This window comes from Calidris pugnax, unplaced genomic scaffold, assembly GCF_001431845.1.
Source record: "Calidris pugnax isolate Ruff unplaced genomic scaffold, ASM143184v1 scaffold38, whole genome shotgun sequence".
Classification (NCBI taxonomy): domain Eukaryota; kingdom Metazoa; phylum Chordata; class Aves; order Charadriiformes; family Scolopacidae; genus Calidris; species Calidris pugnax.
In genome coordinates, this window is record NW_015090995.1 from 887,453 (window position 1) to 902,554 (window position 15,102).

The 15,102-nt window shown below is 48.7% G+C and overlaps 1 protein-coding gene across 1 annotated transcript in view; it reads right to left on the bottom strand.

Annotated features, from left to right (window-relative positions):
- Positions 1-15,102, bottom strand: part of KIAA2022 (KIAA2022 ortholog) — a 101,643-nt gene that overhangs the window by 50,226 nt on the left and 36,315 nt on the right. The window contains exon 2 of the mRNA XM_014955276.1: positions 347-481. The gene's annotated coding sequence lies outside the window, so the exon portion shown is untranslated. The remainder of the gene's footprint in view (positions 1-346; positions 482-15,102) is intronic.

Consider the following 15,102-nt stretch of genomic DNA (forward strand, 5'->3'; position numbering starts at 1 on the left):
CACTTCCACACCAGGAGAAGCTGAACTCCCAGCTCCATCTCAACTGGAAAGCTCTTTCAGACCCACCAAACCCACGCAAAGCCCATGACCTGGCTGTGTGGAACCACCGCTTCCACCAACATTCAAGCCTCCCCGCACACTGCCGTTCTGGGCACCCTCTCACCTGCAAAAAGGTGCCACTATCTCTTTTTTTCATCCCCAAATCAGCATTTCAGTCATTTTTTCCACTTTGCACATAAAGCAGCCGCGTATACGCTTAAGAGGTTCTTTACACAGCCTTGCACATATTACTGTAGCTTTACACACAAAGCTTCGAGTTAGAATAAGGGTGAAAAAAATTACTTACCCTTAAATTATTTCAACCTTTCCCTGCTTTGAGTATGACGTGGGCTTCTCTTTTGGTTACTATTTCCAGATTTGGTCTTTGGGTAGGTGAATGGAAGAGGAGAATGAAAGGAGTTGTATTTGATGACGATGGAGACTGTAAAATAAAGAGAAGCACTTTAGTGCAGAACAGTCCTCTCTATACATACATATCAGATTAAATTAAATTAAATTAGTGACACCTACATAAATGCTTCCTACTGTTTTTATGCACACATACAAATATCACAACTGTCAAGGAGAATGCAGCTGTCAGTGATACGGCAGGGGGTGAAAAAAAGAGCAATTTCTAAAATGGAAGGGAAAAAACAATATATAAAAATCTCGTGTAAGAAGAAGCAGCATTTGAAGAGGAGGGAAGGGGCTCGTGCTGGTTGGCAGGGGCTGGGATGGGTCGAGACCAGATGGGAGCTCCGGGAAAGGGGCTGGGCAGAGGACAGCGGGGAAGGAGCACGGGTGGCAAAGCTGCAGCAACAAAACCCGACAAACACTCTGTTCCTTCCCAAAATACTACGTCAGCTTTCGAGACAGCACGGGAGGAGCCGAGAGTTTCGGGAAACACGCTTCCCCCGTACCCTGTAACGACGAAAGGACTCCTACCCCAGGAAGGAATTAATAAATTGGTCACCGTACCCAGCAAGTACCCCCCCTAAAAACCAGATTAATCCCCCACCATCTGCTTTAACAGCAGAATTTCTGCTGAGTGCTCTTCCCCTCCGCAGACCCACACGTCCGTGTAAACACACAAACAAACCATTTGGCTCCCCGCAGTCCCGGGGTCTGCAGCTGCTCGGGGAAGGGTTGGCTGCCTTTGACACCACGCCAAGGCTCAATTCCTGCCATCCCACCCACTCCGACACCTCTCCCCCCCCAAATCCCTGTCCTGCTCCTTCTTTGAGGCTCATCAGGTGAAGCACCTTGGGCTACCTCCCCTGCGCTGGGCTCCCCAGGTCACCGTCCGCTTCACACGGCCGGTTGAGATCCTTAAAATGCAATTTCATTGTAAGGAATGGGAAAAAAGAACAAACCCAAGAGGAATTCTGCCCCCCGTGCCCTGCTCCTGAGACCCCCCCGCAGTACTGCCTCCAGCGCTGGGGCCACCAACGTAAGGACATGGACTTGTTGGAGAAAGTCCAGAGGAGGCCATGAAGATGATCCAAGGGCTGGAGCCCCTCTGCTATGGGGACAGGCTGAGAGAGTTGGGGTTGTTCAGCCTCGAGAAGAGAAGGCTCCAGGGAGACCTTCGAGCCCCTTCCAGTCCCTAAAGGGGCTGCAGGAGAGATGGGGAGGGACTCTGGATCAGGGAGGGGAGCCATAGGACAAGGGAGAACTGTTTTAAACTGAAAGAGGGCAGATTTAGAGGAGATCTGGGAAAGAACTTTGCTGCGAGGGTGGTGAGAGCCTGGCCCAGGTTGCCCAGAGAAGCTGTGGCTGCCCCATCCCTGGAGGGGTTCAAGGCCAGGTTGGAGGGGGCTTGGAGCAACCTGGTCTGGTGGGAGGTGTCCCTGCCCAGGGCAGGGGGCGGGAACTAGGTGACCTTCAAGGTCCCTTCCAACCCAAACAATTCTATGTCTTCCTCATTGTTATTTTTCTCATGACAACTCTCCCATCTTACGTAAGCAACTGGCATCTCCAGCACCACGAGTCCTGGCCCGAACACTGAAAGCACCCCCAAAAAAGTAGATTTACAAAATTAGAAGATGCCACGCCTGCTAGTGAAAAAAAAAAAAACAACCCCTGAGCCAAGGACTGTCCTTATTTCACAAGGACACCTTATTGCACAAAGGTCACCGCAAGTAGTATCTAAAAATCCGTGGTACCATTGAAGAGGAATAAACATAATACTAAATAACACTTTCTGTAACCAGCTCAGTATTTAACACTTGCCCAGTGGCCTTTGATAAATCCTGGGCGCTTTAACAAAGGAAGGAAGCTTTTCATTGCTATTTAGCAGAACGGGGAAAGTAAAGCACAAGAGAATAAAACTGCTCAAGACATCAAGGACCACGTCAGAAACAAAAAGCCAGGTCTCCTCATCCAGCTCCTCCACCGCTGAACGCCCTGCGAGGCTGCTGCATTTAAATAGAAATACTATTGTTAGCCGTAAGCCATGCAGACTCATTAACATTTATTTTAGTGTTATAAAATATATTTTTAAATACTTGAAGAAATAATCTGGAGGAAGTGCTAAAGCTCTGAGCATATTTTCAATATGTCCCAGCTTTTTCAAAGAGATTGCAGACCCCCTGGAAAGACACAGACTGTCTCAGGGGCTGCAGCGCGGGAGCGGGTCCCTCCAACCAACCCAAAACAGCAGCACATGCAAATTCCCTGCCCTGGCTTCTCCTCCCAGATCGTTCATCAAGAGGTGGTAAATCTAAAAATGCCATTGATGTGAATTACTCATGGACAGCAGAAACCCGAAACTATTATTTCCCACATGTTTTTAATGTGTGTGGGTGTTTATATATGAATAACTCTTGGAAACAGAGGAACCCACTGCCTGAAGAGACACCTCTTGGAGGAGCACGCCAGAGGAACCCCTGCCTGTACACACATCTCCTGCTGGAACAGCTTCCATGGAGCCCAAGGTCACTGTGCAGGTCCTGGCCAGACACCTGATCCCAAACACTAATGGAGACAAACCATTTTACGACTTTTAATTAACCCAGCAGAGCAAGAGCGTGACTGGGGAGAGGAAAGGCAGCCTGTTCACATCCCAGCAGCCCTCACCGATGCTGTAGCTGTCAGGAGAGGGTTTTGGGGGGTGTCTGAGAGGAGCAGCAGGAGGTTGTGGCTGTTCCAGTGGTATCCATAAGGATACATCCATAAGGACACCCAGAGAAAACCACTCTGCGGGAGGATGCTGAGCCGCAGGAGAAGAACTCAATACAGAAACCAGAGGTACACACTGACATACGGAGCACAGCACCCTGTTTTTACCAAACCCAAACGTATCAAGGATACAAAGGAGGCATTTTTATCCTATATATACACTCTACAAGAGAAACTCCAGTTTTTCCACATGACCCAACCAGCTTTGAGCAGCCTTAGCCAAAATAAAATGGGAGGAAACAAGGAGGGAGAAGAGGGAGTTTTCTTCTTTTTCATTGTCAGAAAAGTTATTGCAGAGTCAGCGGTTTTACAGGCTCCCCAGCATTCCAGAGCAGTCTTTCATCAATGTTTTGGTGGGGGAAAGGAAGAACCAGGATGATTTCTGCAGTTTCAGAGTGGGTTCAGTGTGTGCCTGCTGCAGTTTGGAATCCGTGCCTTCCCCGGGACGGAGCCACCACCCCACAGCTTCACCCCGGGCACGGGGTGACCAACTGAGACCCCACGACGGAGCTGGAAGAGCTGATGCTCCAATATTTCAAGCCCCACATCTTTTTTTTTTTCCAGCACGGAGACAGAGGGACGTGCTCTGGAGCCCAGCCACGGTGGTCCCTGGCACGGTGCAGATGGCAGCGGTTTGGTTACCCGGTGCTAAGCACAATCTGCACAAGCTGCAGCACACACCAAGTTCAAAGTCAAAATGAACATTTGTTCTACAACAAAACACATTGCAAATGATCCTTAACAAATTTTAACTGTTGGTACAGTCAGATAAGAGCGCAGGAGCATATATCATACCCTGTTGTTATTGCAAGCTCTGTGCTGCTACACATATGAGTGGCAATGCAGAGAGATCTATATTTTGTATTTCGGTATAAATTATAGAGCAGCATAATAGACCTGAAGAGGCAGCTCCGCTCTTCCCTGCATCGCTTCCTTCACGTTTTTAAGCCCATTAAATTCCTTCCCATTTAGTCGCTTTATTTTGGTTCCTCGCTGCATAAAATCGTGCCACGTTCACCAAGCGGGCGAAGGCGAATAAATAATCACAAAACTTGCCTGCAAAAAATCTCAGCGAGCTGTTATGTAAAGCAGAGAGGGCATCAGCAGATAGAGACAACTCGGAGGCAACCTGAGGTTTGGTATTCTGTGTCAGCTTGACACACAGGGGAAATAACCCTTTAATCCAGTGCAGTGTATTTCATTTACTGTAGTGTTATCCAGTTCGAAGATGTTATGAAAGGAATCCCCGGAGAGACTTAAGACTTCAAAACCAGCCTGAGTTTGAACTTAATTCCACCGTTGCAAAAGGCTGTAGCCGTGGAAGATGACCTTTTCCGTACCTTGCATGCCAGGAGCCATTCTGCCTCATAATGTCACACCAAATTAGAATATTCTCTTTTTGTTTTACTCGGGATTTTGTTTTGTCTTTTCTTTTTAATTAAAAGCATCTGTCACTATTAATGAAAAAAAAAAAAAAAAGAAAAAAAAATCAATAACACAAACAGATTAAAAATGGTGACGTCAAAGAGATGGAGAGAGCCAAAAACCCGGGTAATTAACAGAGGGACTTTCACCCCTGCGTGAGCTCGTCACCGGAGCCCAGGTCAGGACTGATGGAGCGGTGGTGCCATCTCCCCAGTGCTCATTGCCCCACCGAAACAAAGGGGTGCTCCTGCCCCACCACCACCCTGATCCATCCCCCAAATCCCACCGGCAGCGGGAGCATGGCTGGCCTCTCTCTGATAGGAAAGGGGAAAAACACCTTTAAAGCGCAGATCTCAAAGCTGCTCAGGTCTTGCCAAGGTTGTCTCGAATGAAAGTTCTGATATATTTTAAAAAAAGACCCATAAATCCCTGATAGTGATACACAAGCTGGTGGAACTCCCTGGGATGAAGGCGCATGGTCTCATCTTCAACCCACTGCACGGGGGCTTCATCAACCAACAGGCATTTTTAAGCAATGCTGGAGGAAGCTTATTAAACAAGCTGTGGAAATCCCAGTTAAGGTTCTTCTCTGGTGTTAATCCCCTCCACGGACTTTACTATTTTGAGGTGAATCCTAAAAGGCCAGTTTTCACTGGCTGCATCTTACAATTCTGATTGTGAATGAAATTAAATGTAAATTTGTATTTTCCAAAAATATGGTTCCCCCACAAAATGCCAAATTAATTACAAAATGTCTTCATAACGTGAAATTACTTAGCCTGTTAAAGTGGTACAAACAGCTTTATTGTATCATTAATAGTTAGAAATGTTCAGTCAGCACAGTTGAAAAAAACGTAAACGAAATATGTCAAGGATACATTGCTTTCTACTCTATTTTTTTAATGTCTATTTCATGGTAGATAAGTGAAAAATCTTTTTACCTGACTTAGCGAGAGGCTCATTTACTCATGCAAATTTAAAACCAAGTGTCATAATACAATGAAATTATAAAAACATATCAAAAAGAAGTTAGCGAGTCACTAAATTTAGCTCCTAATGGAGTTCAACCTGTCTTATACAGCTGTATGTTAATGGGAAGAGCTCCGGTGCTCTGTAAACATCAGAGCGCAGCTTGGAAACCACCACCCGGGCACGGGGTTTCTGCAGGAAGACCGGCAGGTTTACAGCCTTTTCAACTCAAATTTTGAGCCCAGCCCAGGTTTATGAATAGAATAAATAAAATTCAAACGCCTAGAATAAATAAAATTAAAACGCAGGGCGGCGATCCCCCTGCAAGTGCCGGGTGCACTTGGCAAACTCAGGTCCCAGCGCAGACCCGGGATGATTTGGGGCTGGATACTTAACACGCACAGGGATTTTCTAAATCTGCAAAATATTATGGCTGACATGGAGAAGAGCTGACTTTGCGGGCTGGAAGGTACTTAGCAACTTAAGGCTTTGGCTCTGAATCCGGGTAGATCCAAGTAACAAAGAAAATACTGGTGCATCTGAAATAACGGCAGGAAACCACGTGCTGAGGCAGGAGCTGGATCCCGCAACACAACTCGCTTTTTTTAACTTGCCAACAGTCTGAGGACAGCACTGACACCAGGTCTTTCTTCTCAGAAACAATCTTTTTACTCCAGGAGTAAGCCAAGAAGATGAAAGGGTTAGAAGAGAAGGGAAAGGGAGGGTTAAGATACGACCATCAGGTAGACCTCCAATATTCATCAAAATCAAACCACCAATTAGGCAAAGCGAGAAAGACACCTCTGCAGAGAAATTGGCTTAAGATACAGGGAGGTATTTTCCTAAAGATAATTATGTCCATACCCACACCATCACACCAGGCTCAGGCTTGGGTCCCAGCCATACGAGCCACTAGTTCATAGAATCATAGAATGGTTTGGGTTGGAAGGGACTTTAAAGACCATCCAGTTCCACCCCCTGCCCTGGGCAGGGACACCTCCCACCACACCAGGTTGCTCCAAGCCTCCTCCAACCTGACCTTGAACACCTCCAGGGATGGGGCAGCCACAGCTTCTCTGGGCAACCTGGGCCAGGCTCTCACCCCCCTCACACCAAACAAGTTCTTCCCCAGATCTCATCTCAATCTCCCCTCTTTCGGTTTAACACCGCCACCACTCATCCTATCACTCCCCTCCCTGATCCAGAGTCCCTCCCCGTCTCTCCTGGAGCCCCTTTAGGGACTGGAAAGGGCTCTAAGGTCTCCCTGGTGCCTTCTCTTCTCCAGGCTGAACAACCCCAACTCTCTCAACCCGTCCCCACAGCAGAGGGGCTCCAGCCCTTGGATCATCTCCGTCCTCTGGACTGGGTGGCTGCAGCAGAAGCCTCAGGCAAGTGGTGAGCAATATTGCCCCATGCAACCCCACTCAACTGCAGCTGCAGCGTGAATCTGGGGCCCAACGCCCCACGAAAGGAAGAAACAAAGATTCCTCATACTTCCTGACCCAGCAGAAAATCCTGAAAATAAGATCCTGTACGGAGAAGAGGTAAGGACAACTAATGGAAAAACATCAAATTGTATTAAGGGCTGTGTTAAAGCTTTACAACACAGTCTCCAGACAAGTCCACTGATATTCCTGAACCCTTATCGATCCACAGGTCAAACCAGAGACAAAAAATATCAATTTCAGAAACCATCACTTGTTGTGATACAAAAACCCACCCTGTCCCTGCAGACAGGTAAATATAGAGACCTTTCCACAGGAGAAAAAAAACCTGCCGCAGAGCTATACTGTAACTACAAAATCACTAACCTGTCCCCATCCTGTAGGCTCATACGAGGAGTTAGGGAGATGTCCTACATAAATGCTTTAATTAATTCCTGAAATTCCGCACCCTTCTTGGAGGCGTGCGACGTGGCACTTCTTTGCTCCCTGAGACTGCCACAGTTCTGAATTTTATTTTTATCCGGAGTTCGATATGAATCAGGATTTGCAAAAGACAAAACAACACACTGTAATCATCCAGCGTGACAATTAAACTAAAAGATACCCTGGAAATTGAAATTAAATGCCATATCTATGAAAAGAAACAGACAGCTTCCTCAGAAATAACAAAAAAAGCCCGTATTACAGGAACATGACTGTGTCAGTCCAAAATCGTAGCCGAGGCAGTTACACAACTTACTATCATCCCTCACATCTGCATACTGTGGATCTCCATCAAATTGTGTATGTTTTTGCACATTTATCATCAAGATTTATTGAAGTTGATTCCATAAATTTCATTTAGTTGTTCACTGCTGCTATTTGTTTCCAAGGCAACAAATGCACTTTGCCCAAGCTGCACAGTAAGTCCTGATTGTTCGGAATTTGGGGGTCCCTGCCCCTCGGGCTGCACCTCCCGACGCGAACGGCACCGGCTCGGCGGCGGCAGTAATTAGCAACAGATTTGGTGGGCATTTACACACACACATGAAAAAAAAAAAAAATAATCCACGCTATGGAAGAAAAATGCAAAACTAAGCAGGCAGACAGGGGGCTGCTGGCAGGGAGATAGGATTCACGCAAAGCCCCCTCTCCTATCTCATTTACACCTCGGACGGCTGGAGGTTGAGAAATCCATTCGCAGGTTCAGGAGGAGTTGGAAGGCTCTTTGGGCAAAAAAAAAAATCACGATAAGGAAGTCGTCTTCTCATTGTAGTGGTCGCAAAAGGGACAACTACAATAGGAAGGGAAAGAGAAAAGCAGAAGGTTTACAAACACTGCGCCCCCGTCCCCCCCACGGGCAGCACTGGATGGCTCTGCCTCTGCCGGCACTGGGCATGGAGAACCTGTGGCAACTTTCATAGAATGGTTTGGGTTGGAAGGGACTTTAAAGACCATCCAGTTCCAACCCTCTGCCCTGGGCAGGGACACCTCCCACCAGACCAGGTTGCTCCAAGCCCCAACCAACCTGCCCTTGAACCCCTCCAGGGATGGGGCAGCCACAGCTTCTCTGGGCAACCTGGGCCAGGCTCTCACCACCCTCACAGCAAAGAAGTTCTTGCCCAGATCTCATCTCAATCTCCCCTCTTTCGGTGTCAAACCCTTCCCCCTCTTCCTCTGGCTCCCCTCCCTCTAAGGTCTTCCTGGAGCCTTGTCTTCTCCAGGCTGAACAACCCCAACTCTCTCAGCCTTGGAAGAGCTCAGCTCGGGACAGGAAAACCTCTCGGTCGGAATTATGATAGCGCAGTGTCCTTATGTCAGTTTTGAGCAGCGGAGCTGCAGGAGGTGCCCAAGTCCAAGCACTAACTCAGAGCAAGTGCCATTGCCCCATTTCATGCTCTTCAAAAAGTGCCATCAAAGCTGCCCCCGTCCCTGCTCAGGAGCCACCCGGGAGCACCTCTCCCCCTGCACCACACACCCGCCCCACCACGCAGCGTCCCTAAAACACCTCTCCAATAAAGAAGAGAGAAAAAAAAAAACAGGCCACAAATGCAGGAAGACAAAAATCAAAGGCGAGAGACGGAGTTAAACCACGCTCTGCGCTCCCAGAGCCTCCTCCAGGGAAAAGCCTCGTGCAAAAAAGCCATTACTTCAGCATTTCTAAAAACAAAACCCATCTCCTACGCGATGCTGGTATTTTAATGGGACACGACGGGTTGTGTTTTGTTTTTTTTTTTTTGAAAGACAATGCAGTTATTTTTGTTTATCTGCCATAAGCAAATATCCGTGACCGCAAAAACCGCCGTTAAGAGGGGTGACAGACAAACTCAGCACACTGATGGCAGCCAGTACCGACCCCACTGGAAAATTCATGGTGTGAATCAGGGAAACCCATATCCAGCTTCCAAACCCAGCCAGAGGGATGCCACCTAACTGCAGAGGAGCCAGCCCCCACTCATCCATCCAGTGCACAGGAAGCTGTAATCTTTTCCCTTTTCCCCCTTTATTAAAAATAAATAAATAAATAAAAAATCTCTCTCAAACTGTCTTTGCTGGATAATACATTCCCATGGATTCACGCATTATTCCCAGAGCGATCAACAAAGGCACCATCCCAGATGACAAAAGCCACTAGTTTTGCCGCTTTCAGCCTCGGAAACGTTAAAAGAATGTTTGCTTTGTAAGTGTAAGTCCACGTTTAAGAGGAATAAAGAATTTGCTGGAGCAGGCTGGATCAATGATGCAGCAAACCACGCACGCCACCTCCAGCAGGGCGGCTGGGGCCAGCGCTCCTGGAAAGGATAAAATAACCTTACACTGATCCACTGCATAATGCAGGAAATGGGGGAAAAAAACCCACCTCAACCCCGACCCTTGATGCAACCAGCTACCTCCTTCAGCTGCATGAACTGATCGCTGGTATTATTATTGGGCATAACCATCCCTTTCTCCCCTTCATCGCAATGAGTGGTGGGTGTTGTTCTCTTCTTCCAAATAAGAGGCGATAGGATGAGAGCAAACGGCCTCAAGTTGCTCCAGGAGAGGTTTAAATTGGATATTAGGAAACATTTTTACACTGGAAGGGTTGTCAAGCATCAGAAGAGGCTGCCCAGGGAAGTGATGGAATCCCCATCCCCAGAGGTATTTAAAAGCCAGGCAGATGTGGTGCTGAGGGACATGGGTTAGTGATGGGTTTGGGCAGCGTTGGGTTGATGGTTGGACTTGATGATCTGAAAGGTCCCTTCCGACCCAGACAATTCCACGACTCTCTGATGCTATGACTGGCATCTGAGATTCAAACTTGGCTTTCAGAGCCATGACACTGGTACGATGGAAGGAGGGCAGGTGGAAATGAAAGAGCATCACCTCCAGTTCAGCAGCTGAGAAGAGCCCTCTCGCTGCCGCGTTACAACGATGGAGAAGGGTGACAGGTTGTCGGGCATCAGCTCCGTCCCCAACAGCACCCAGACACAGTCACCACCACGGGCAGGATGGTGATGATCTGGGCTTAAAAACGGCTGCGAAACACAACCTCCTTTCTCTGGTATCAGCAAATGAAACCCACCCTGCAAACACCACCATCTCCTCTAACAAGAGACAAAGGTTCCATCAGGCACCGAAGTGAGAAACTGCATTAACTCTCCCAATTAGGGGAGTGCTGGGTGCCCCAGCCTCACCCCTTCACCCACCCTCGTGGGGGGGTGTAGCCTCTCGTTTTACACCACAATAGAAGAAAAGCAACGCAGAGGTCACAGTCCATGAATCACCCCCTTCTTTCAGCAACAGCTTTGGAAACGTTTGGTCCTACACCGGGGCGACGACTGGAGAACATTCCCACACTGCTGAACACATCTGATGTAAGAACATTCTCCAGCCAGCAGCACAAAAGGAGGGAGAGGGTATAAATAGCCTTTGAGAAGGATGTATAAATAGCTATAGGTAACATTTGTGTGCTATAAAAACCCTCCATTTTTGGCCCGTCTTTCCTTTCCCAGCGCTTTGGAGACCGGCTTCCCCTTCCCTTCCAGCCGGAACACTACGGAGAGGGCAGGGAGCCCTCCCAATCCCCTACTGCACCCTTGGAAGGATGGCAGCTGGGTGCATTCCCCTTGCCAGCAGTTTAAAAGCCATCCTATCGAGGCTGATGGAACCAAAAATGGGGTAACGTTGGGCTAGATCCTTCCGGGGGACACGGAGGGGGGTTGTGATTTCATAGATCTTCCTTGGACATAACAACAAGCTACTACAGGCGTGCCCACGGGCACACACACGTCTCACGTTCGCTCGCTCTCTCCAAAACAAATACTATCTGCCCTCTGAAGTAAGAGCTGGGAGCTGCCAAGCCTCCGAGCTGGGTGAAAACACATCGAGGAGCGCAGCCGGTGCCTGTGCATGTGACACAGGCATCTGCATATCACGCCACCCCTCTGCCTCCCTCCTTCCCTCCCTCCCGCTCGCCGGGCCCATTCTTACCAACCAGCAGAGGATAAAAATCCTCTTTTAAAAGAAAGACCTCATTTTCCTCCCCGGCTATTTGCCGGCAACGCAGCCCACGGGTCTGCGCTCCCCGCTCCGAGAGGGAATTTCACAGGGAGGGCTGTCCCCTCTCCTCCACCGCACCATCAACATCCTCAAAGATGCTCCAAAAGCCCAGCCCCATCGCTCTCAACATTTCCCCCCCCGGGTCCTCCCCCAGACGAAGCGCTGTCCTGCTGCATCCATCCGGCCACGATGTCACCTGGCATCCCTCTAAAAATCCCTAAGGAGGGCACGAGGAGGCCGGGGAGGGAGCGGACCCCCCCTCCAGCGCCGCCTCCCCCGGGGAAGCGGGGATGCAGAGACAAGGCTCGGCGATGAGCGCTGGCAAAGCTCGCTTACCCCCCGGTGAGCAGCTCCCCGTGGCGTGCAGGTGGCTCCTTTGATTCCTCATTTATTTGCCAGCCTTCGCTTCGGGCTTGGCGCCGCGCCGAGGCCAAACTTTGCAGCGAGGGGGTCACCCCACCCAAGAGCCTCTCCAAATGGTCTCTCGGAGCTTGCCATCCCATGGGAAGGGGGCATTAGAGCCCACGCCTCCAGCTGTGGATGCCCCCCCAGCCCCAGATCACCCGGCGGCAGATGGGACCCCCCTTTCCCAAACGCCTTTCCAGTGAGGGGTCCTCAACAGGATGATGCCCAAGCAAAAGAGCTCACACCCCAAGGAGAGCTTCAGACTGGAGCCATTAGAAAAATTCCCATTGAAAAACCTGTGTTGAAAAATGCTAATTCCTCAATGCCAAAAGCGTTGTGCGGGAATACGCCCATTTTAGCAAAAATCTCACCAGGAACCTCTTGTAAACCCAAGACGCCCAGAGGAGCTCAGAGCATCAGATCCCAGCCAAGGAGATCCGGGTCCAAGCCCTTGCCGTATCCACCTCCAACCCAGCATCACCCCTCCAGGGGCACAGCGCATGGAGCAAAACCAGTGGAGTAAAACCATCCTAGGGCCAAGAAAAGCACGAGCGGAGGGAGAAGCCACGGCAGAGCAGCAAACTCAAGTCCCCCTGCTCCTAAATAGAGAAAGCTGAAGAGCACGAGACTCCGCTGGGGAGTTTCAGCATCCTCCAGCTCACCGTAGAGGCAGCTGGTTAGTTTGGCCTTTTTTATTTACTTTGCACAAACCCTGCTTTAATTCCCCCAGCGTTCTGGGCACTTGTGTTTCTGCATCTGGGTTTGGTCCTTCTGCCCAGGCTCCGTGCGTGCACGAGTGTCTGTACACAGCGAGGACTATTCACACTTGGGGGAGAATGAAGGAGCTAATTCAGAGCTTTGGTGAGATGAAAGGGAAAACCTTAATTAAAATAAGTTTTAAAACCCATCAAGATGTTGGGTTTTTTTATTTTATTTTATTCAGATTAGCAGCCATCCTAAGATTACACTCTGAATCTAAATGTACTGCTGCTCTTCAGACGTTGTGGGCTTTGCACACAAAGCCCTTAAGACATCAAAACCCATGCCAACCTCATAAAATAAGAACAGGGGGAAAGTACTAGTAGCTAGAATTACATAAAATTACTTAAAGAGGGACGTTATTTCGTAAAAAAACTTCCTTCCCCCTCTCGCAGCTCAGAACAAGCCCTCCTGGAATCAAACCACTATTAGTGAAAGGTCTAAGCAGCTTTTTTTGCACGAGGAAGGTCCCGGGGAACGGGCTGGTTCCCACCAGGGTTTGCACCATAAGGACATTCCCCTGCAAATTCTCCAGAGCAGGTGGACACAGAGAGGAGCAACTTTCCTGAGGAGCTCTGAGCACCTCATCCTCAGCTTAGGGAACCTCGTCCCAGGGGAAAAATAGGGATGGGACAAGGACATATTTCCACAGCAGGCTGGTTTTTAAAGAAAATTCCCAAACAGGAGCCATTGAAGCTCTTTGCATGTTGCAAGACTCCCATTCATCCCGACAGAGAGGGAATAACGAGTGATCAACATGAATGACCAACGTGAGTTGATGGATGAGTGAGTGCACAACAAAAGCAATTTGTCATCGTGATTCCCCAGCCCATGACCGCGCTTCCACCACTGCTCTACGTCAACCCCAGGCATCCACCCCCACCTTCTGCAGAGAGTTTTTTTGAGCAACGTATGAAGAGTTACAACAACAGTCTCACACAAACACGTTTTTATAATGAAGAGCAAGCACAGAAGAGGGAGAGTCTTCATACCATGACTCCAACTAAAAAAAATTACAAGAAACGTAGGGAAAATCCTTCCTGCTCAGAGGTTTCTCCAAGTAACACCCGTCCTTACCTTCTACTCAACTAGTGGTCCCCAGCCCTAGAGCCCAGACCAGGACTTGGGACCCCTGGCTGCAAACCAGCCCTCCCGACCCCGGTGCAGCCGGGTTTGCTGCGACACACAGCAATGCAGGGAGGAAGAAACACTGAGTTTCCCAGCAAACCGGGCCATTTGACAGATTTTTGTTCTCCACCCCCTTGCAGTCCGAGCGGATGCAGTGTCCGTATCACGTACCAGGTACCATCAGTTTGATATTGAGTTTGCTTTAAGAAAAAGAAGAACCAAATCAATTTCTTGGGAGGATAAACTTGCAGCTAAAGGGAAAAACTACAATTACACTTTTCAGCCATGAAAAGTAAATCAGATGGTGCTCAAATCCCAGCAGAAAACACAGATTAATTAAAGTCTGCACTTTCTAAATCTGTTATTCAACTAAACACAGCTGTTAAAAAAATGATGCCTTTGCTGTAATTTTCACGTACATTCATACCGCTGAAATACAGCGAAAAACATTATTAAGTGCGTTCAGTGAGCTGCTGAAGTTGTACAGGAAAGGAAAGCAGGCATATATGTTTAATTATGGCAAGGACTGCTTTATTTAAAAGCCGAAATTTTACTCGGGAGCTCAAGTGCTGTCTCCAAGGACGGGATCAAATTTATTAGGGTGGGGTGAGAGCGGGAGGGGAACCTCAGAGCGATCCCTCCTCCTGCATCACCGGTCCATGCCCACGGCACGCGCCATCCATCAGCCACATCCCGACACCCCTTCTGCTGCAAAACCACTTGTACTTCCAAGAGCTTTTGGCCATCTGTCCGTCACAGGCAGCGCTTCCCAATTTCACTGATTTCATTAACCCTAATATATTTTAAGATCTTAGACAGAAAAAAAAAACACCACACAAAACACAACCAACAACCCAAACATACAAGCAGTTTCTTTACAGAGCCTTATCCTAAACCCACCAAGGTGAAGAGATGCTTGTGCTGAACCCTGCTCACTCCAGACCGAGCTCCGCTTCCACGGGGAGCCAATTTATCCATCAGGACACAACACAGTGATGGACACAGTGCTCGGTGCCAAGGAGATGGTACCAGAGACAGAATCGGGTCCCTCCCCATGCCCTAATATCCCCCCCACCTCTTCCCTGGGCTCCGTGGGGGGCTCTGTGCAAGGTGTGAAGGCTGGCAGAGCACAGCTACCACTGACACCCTGTCAGGTGGGGAAAAACACAACATGCCTGAAACAAAAGCTTTCCTTCTCTTTTTTTTTTTTTATTTCTCCCCCCCCCACTCG